The 5,857-nt window shown below is 45.2% G+C and overlaps 1 long non-coding RNA gene across 2 annotated transcripts; it reads right to left on the reverse strand.

Annotated features, from left to right (window-relative positions):
- Nucleotides 1-1,037: 1,037 nt before the first annotated feature.
- On the reverse strand, nucleotides 1,038-4,399 carry LOC119295557. Of its 2 annotated transcripts, XR_005144110.1 has the most exons (3): nucleotides 3,884-4,399; nucleotides 3,760-3,811; nucleotides 1,038-3,694 (listed from the first exon to the last, which is right to left on the reverse strand). It is a non-coding gene; the product is annotated as an uncharacterized LOC119295557 (long non-coding RNA). The 2 variants fall into 2 exon arrangements; XR_005144109.1 differs by having other exon boundaries at nucleotides 1,038-3,811; nucleotides 3,884-4,397.
- Between the last annotated feature and the right edge of the window lie 1,458 nt (nucleotides 4,400-5,857).

The following is a 5,857-nucleotide window of genomic DNA, read 5'->3' on the forward strand; positions in this document are numbered from 1 at the left end:
GCTATTGTTACCTACCTGCTTATCCTAAACTTCTTAGTATAGGTTGGTTAGTGATCCATCAGTGACCCCCACATTGTCCTTGTTGCCCCTGCTTCATCTTCGACGACTCGATCAATGTGATCGATGACCAGAGCCTGACACCTCACATCACATCATGCCTCTTTTGTTGCTCGACTCTGCAGAGCTACTATCGAGTGCCGAGGGTGATCCCTCATAACGCACTCCTGATGATAATTCTGTAGTGTAGCTACTCGGTCGTGGTCATCGAGGGTGATTTCCTCTTTCATCATTCCCGATACGGCTCTGTCGTTCAACACCTCAAGTGTGAACCTCGAGGGTGGTCCCTCTTACGTTCACCTTGATGATTACATTGAGTGGAATCCACCGAGGTGATTCCTCGGGTTTTCTTCCTTCATGTTTTGGACACACGATTACCTTGACTTTACTTGAGACCATTGTTGAAGTCGGGTCGGCCCTGAGGGGTACCCGCGAGTTGATGTGAAAATCGGGCGGGCCCGTAGAGCACCCACGAGTTTTCCACATGGCACGGCCGGGCAGTCTGGGCCCTTGCCGTAAGTCCATGAGACGGGGCAATAGGGTCACCTTATCGTGAGTCTCTGCTCATTTCCGCGAGCCCCCAATGCACTAACGGGTTTGGTTATTTGTTCTGAGTACACTACACCACAACACAGATGCAAGGGCAGGAAAACTGTCGGGAAAAGGCACTTACAAGGGCAGTCAAACTGCCGGGAATGTTTTTCTCCCGGCAGATAGAACTGCCACAAGAACGGCTGCCAGGGATTAAAATTCCCGGCAGATAGGGATGTGCTGGCAGTTTTTATGCCATCATGCTCAAACTTCTCCCGGCAGTTCTTGTTCTCCCGGCAGATATTTTTTGCCGGCAATCAATAGCTTTCTCGGCAGATGATAGGCCAGTGGTGCCAAGTATCCCAATTAATAAGGCTATTACACTCTGGTATTACATTTATTTCACATTTACATACACACCCCAATTCAAAAGATGACATCCATTCAAATAAAGCAAAAAAATTATGCAGGTGCACATCGCATATATATTATAAAGTTTGATCATTAAACATTTTACAATCTATGCAATTCACTGATTACACATGAAGACTTCCCTCATAATTTAGCATCTATAGTCTCTAGACATCCGACAGTACAAGATGTAACAAACACAAAGAGTAAAGCCTGTAAGTTCTTCTGTGTGAGCTCACGGCATATGGTTACGGCAAGGCGTCTTAACGAATCTTACAGGAACATTTTCAACCTGGACAGGAAGACATCAAATCACAAGTCATGTATTAGAAAACATTATATCCATTACATTTATTACGATACTCAGAATCTACAAAGATGCACCGCCCAACATTTTCTCGACAAATTTCCCTTCAAGGCATCGAGTGAATATTCGATTTAATAAAAAGCTAAAAAATGTCCGCAGTTTCAAGCCTGGGCACATGAATTAAGCACATCTAGTTGCCCTTCCTGGAAAGCATGACAACAGTTTCAGGTCTGGACAAATAATTAAACCCGTAACGGCATGGTGTGATTGCCTCTAATATTAAGTTTAGTTTCCTGAAAGTGAAGACTCATCAAACTCTGTTTGAAAAAACTGCACATAAGACAATAGGAACAACGTTCGAGAAAAAAGTGCCATCCACAATCTGTATAAATTTTTGACATCATAGGATCTAGTATTTTTGTATGAGCACACAAAGGCAACTAGTACAACAACAAAAATCAAACATTTTTCCAGCCTTAACTGACAGAAGTATAGAAACTAAAATGTTTGGTGTTAGGTTTAAATCAAAAGAACATACAGAGTTTTCTTAAAGGCATATATCATGGTATTCAGGTGTGAGCTTCTGAGAGGTCAGAGGAAATAAAAGAACATTTTCAATGCTACTTTATAGAGAGAAAAAGACCAGTCGGATATGAGAGAACCATAGAAAATACCCTTTCACCAATCAGATCGCAAAGTAGTATCATGATTCCTGAAGAACACACACAAACATGCAAATTAGATCGCTGCAACCATTGCAGTCATAGATACAGAAAACTAATCAAGAAATTCCAAAGTTTACTAGATACAACTCTACTGCCGATTAAAAGTTTACTTCTCAAATAATGATAAAGATCTGTGTTGAAGTGTAGTATATTGGACCTTCAATCTCACAACACTGTAAGAGCAGTATACTGTAAGTTTAAAAGCTAAATACTGCCCGGACTTTCATCTTACAACACCGTTATGTATGGCCTTGTTAGAGTGGAAGAACTAGACAGGACATTCAGGATGTTTTGTCAGATGGAAATGGTACGGCCTTGCTCCAGTTTACGCAGCAATACAATAGCCTTCCAATTTTGTGTAAAATTGAATTAATGAGGAAAGCTCTGCATAGCGTACAATCAAATAAACTAAATAACCATCATAAATTCACACTGTTGGCTGCTACACACTTGACAGTTAAAGACAATAGCCAAGAGCTCAAAATGTCACCCAAGGCTGCTTATCTAGTTCACTATAATTAGAATCCACCATTATGTTCAAAATCGCCTTGTGAATAAAATAAAATGTTGTTCAAAATCACAAGTTGTGAAAAACTTGATTCCTTTGCTAGAGACCTTGAGTTTAATTCATTCACCAGAAAATCGCCTTGTAGTGAAGCTTTGTTTTTATTCACAGGACAGAAAACATGAAGCCAGGTTAAGTTAAAAAATTGTATTCATTGTTTTTAAAATTTCAGGAATAAAATATCAATAAGTTTGAACATTTTTACAGGTCAGATTTGTGATCCAGATACTCCAATATTTTGTAGAAAGTGCACTACGAACAAATCTGGTGGGCCTTGTTCCTTTTTTGTTTAGCTGAGATGACGATTGTTAAGGTTCATAGACAGCATATTATTTCATCAGAGGAAGTGTAAACACATTAAGAGGAAGGGACCTTGCTAATTCTAATCATAAACCATTATATAAGGTCATATACTTACTGTATTCGAAACAAAGTAATTTTTCACTGTATCTTGTTAGCATAGCAACCATTAATCTAAGCAGGCATAACTCTGAGGCAATGACCTACTAGGTTCAAAAGCTTATGTACTATTAAAGAGTAATAGATATACACCTACTTCAGGCTGGTTATGTTACTTTCTACAGTGGAGCTAACTATGGTAGTATAATCTCCATTTTTTATCGAGGGCTGCATTTAACACCCCACCATTTAACATCAAAGATTCTGAATACAAAATGATAACAGTATGAGCACCATACTCATCTCGACAACATCATCAGACCATCCCTCGTCTCGTACTGCACTGTATGTTCCTTCCATGATTCCATCAAGCAGCTGAAAAATTAATGTTGGAAAAAATTGTGGTAGCATGAGGAAAATAATTGACTTAACATTGCATATTATCCTGGAATAACAGTCAGCCATAGTGAGTAAACTGTCTCGAGCTATATAACAAATGTCTTCAGTTGTGCAATGTTTGAACCTGAATAAAAAAAGATGGATCCATGTACCTAAAAAGGGTGCATACAGGCACATGAAATTTTACTAATCATAGGAGAGTACACGTACACTAACTTGGCTGAAACCCTTTGCAAATCACGAGCACTTGGAATTTCTCGAAAAATCTACCGCTGCTAGAACCAGTCTCCAGTCCTTTCACTAATAGCACCTCCATCAATTTGGCAGCAAAAGAAAAAAAACAGCAATACGGAAGAATTACTAACTCGGTGGATGGGGGATGTAGGAGGGAGGGGAAATCTGGCTTCGTACTTGCGACTGGAGAACACCCACCGTCAGTTCTCATCGAGCAGAAAGAGAGATTCACTACATTGGTAAGGAAAATCTCACCTGCATCGGGTTTCCACCGGCACGGATCTAAGTGGAGAGGCACCGTGCTCGCCGTCAGCGGGGATGAAGCCGTGGTCGGGAGCCCTCCCATGCTCGCCAGCGTGAACGGCCGCGGAGAAGAGGAGCACGATGCCGCCTTGGGAAGGCACTGCTTCCTCTTGCCCTTTCCGTTGCCGACGACGGAAATGGTCTGGGTGGAGGTCGGCCGACGGGCCCCGACCTGGAGTGATTGGGGGCGCCGCTCAGAAGTGGCTGGCGGCTGCGGTCAATTGGGTGCTCGGCGGCGCCGCTCTGGAGCGGTGGAGGGCGACTGCAGCTCGGCTCGGCGTGGAGGGCGACTGCAGCACGGCTCGGCGTGGAGGGCGACGGCGGTACTGCTCGGGATGGAGGGAGGTCGGCGGCGGTGTGATGGCTCGGGGGCGGCGGCGGCAGTGGTCTGGTGGCGGGCGGGGGCGGCGGCGGCGGCGATCTGGTGGAGCGCACGAAGGATTTGGGCGTCGATTTGGGGGCGGCGCTGCTATTTGGCTTTTTCTGGGGGCGCTGTTATCTGGTAGAGGGCTGGCGCGTACGCGTTTGTTTTGGGCCAAAATTTGGTCAGTCGCGCGCTTTCCCACCGCGCTAATTTTCGGTCACGCAGCCGGTCCCGCAGATTGTAGGCCGTGGTTTGGTTGTTCCGGCAGATAATGCGCCCTAAAATGTACCGGCAGTTCGTGTGCCGTCATGGCTCAAGTTTTTCTGGCAGTTTCTCTGCCCTGACATGTTTGTACAGGTAGAAACAAATGTCCCGGCAGTTCTTTTGCTCTAGGTCGGGTATTTCTCCTGGCAGTTAACTGCCCCAATCAAGTGTTGTGGTGTAGTGGTAGGCCTCTGACCTTTACGCACTAACCACCACGTGAGAATAGATATAGGCCTCGACGTCGTGGTATCAGCCGAAGTTTTGTCAGACGTCCAGTTCAGCAGTGCAGCACGGCTCGGCCGGCACCATCCTGTAGTGGTGGAGCCTGGACCCGCCCTACGCGCAACGATCCGGAGTGCAACGGGCGATGGGCCCAGACCCCGGAGTGCTTAGGATGTAGACCGGTGGGGACCTCTCTGCTGAGCCTAGGTAGGGTTGCGACGTGTTGATCTTCCGAGGCCGGGCATTGACCCCAGAAAGGTGTGTCCGACCAGAGTGATCGAGCGTGTTGGGTAACTGGTGCACCCCTGCAGGGAAGATATATATTCGAATACCGTGTCCACAGTAATGGACGTTCACACTTATATCCTGATATTATATAACTAGGAATGGATACTTGAGATATGTGATGGATATGTGGCTCCGAGATTGCTTTCTCGCAGGGAGTCGAGGAAGGATCTCTGGGCGTTGATGTTACAACATGCTTGCTAAATATTAAAATGCTACTCTTTACTCTTCTACATGTTGCAAGATGCTTGGAGCTGCGTGAAGATGCTAGTCTTCGATAGGCTAGGCCTTCCCCCTCTATTCTGGCATTCTGCAGTTTAGTCCACAGATACAAACCTTCCATTTGATACCAATGCATACTTAATATAGATCTGATGCTTGCGAGTACTTTGGATGAGTACTCACAGTTGTTTTGCTACCCCCTTTTCCCCCTTCTTTCTCCTTTCCGGTTGATGCAACCAGATGGTGGATCCCTGGAGCCAGATGCCACCGCCGACGGATACTGCTACATGGAGGCCGCCGAAGACCAGGAGTAGTTAGGAGGTCCCAGGCAGGAGGCCTTGTCTCTTCGATCGTTGTTGCTTTCGTGCTAGCCTTCTTAAGGCATCCTTGTTTAACTTATGTCTGTACTCAGATATTGTTGCTTCCGCTGAATCTTGTGTATCGAGCTTGTATTCGAGCCCTCAAGGCCCCTGGCTTGTAATATGAAGCTTGTATTATTTCATTCTGTGTCTAGAGTTGTGTTGTGATATCTTCCCGTGAGTCCCTGATCTTGATCGTACACATTTGCG

This window comes from Triticum dicoccoides, chromosome 4B (genome assembly GCF_002162155.2).
Source record: "Triticum dicoccoides isolate Atlit2015 ecotype Zavitan chromosome 4B, WEW_v2.0, whole genome shotgun sequence".
In the NCBI taxonomy this organism is placed as follows: Eukaryota; Viridiplantae; Streptophyta; class Magnoliopsida; order Poales; family Poaceae; genus Triticum; species Triticum dicoccoides.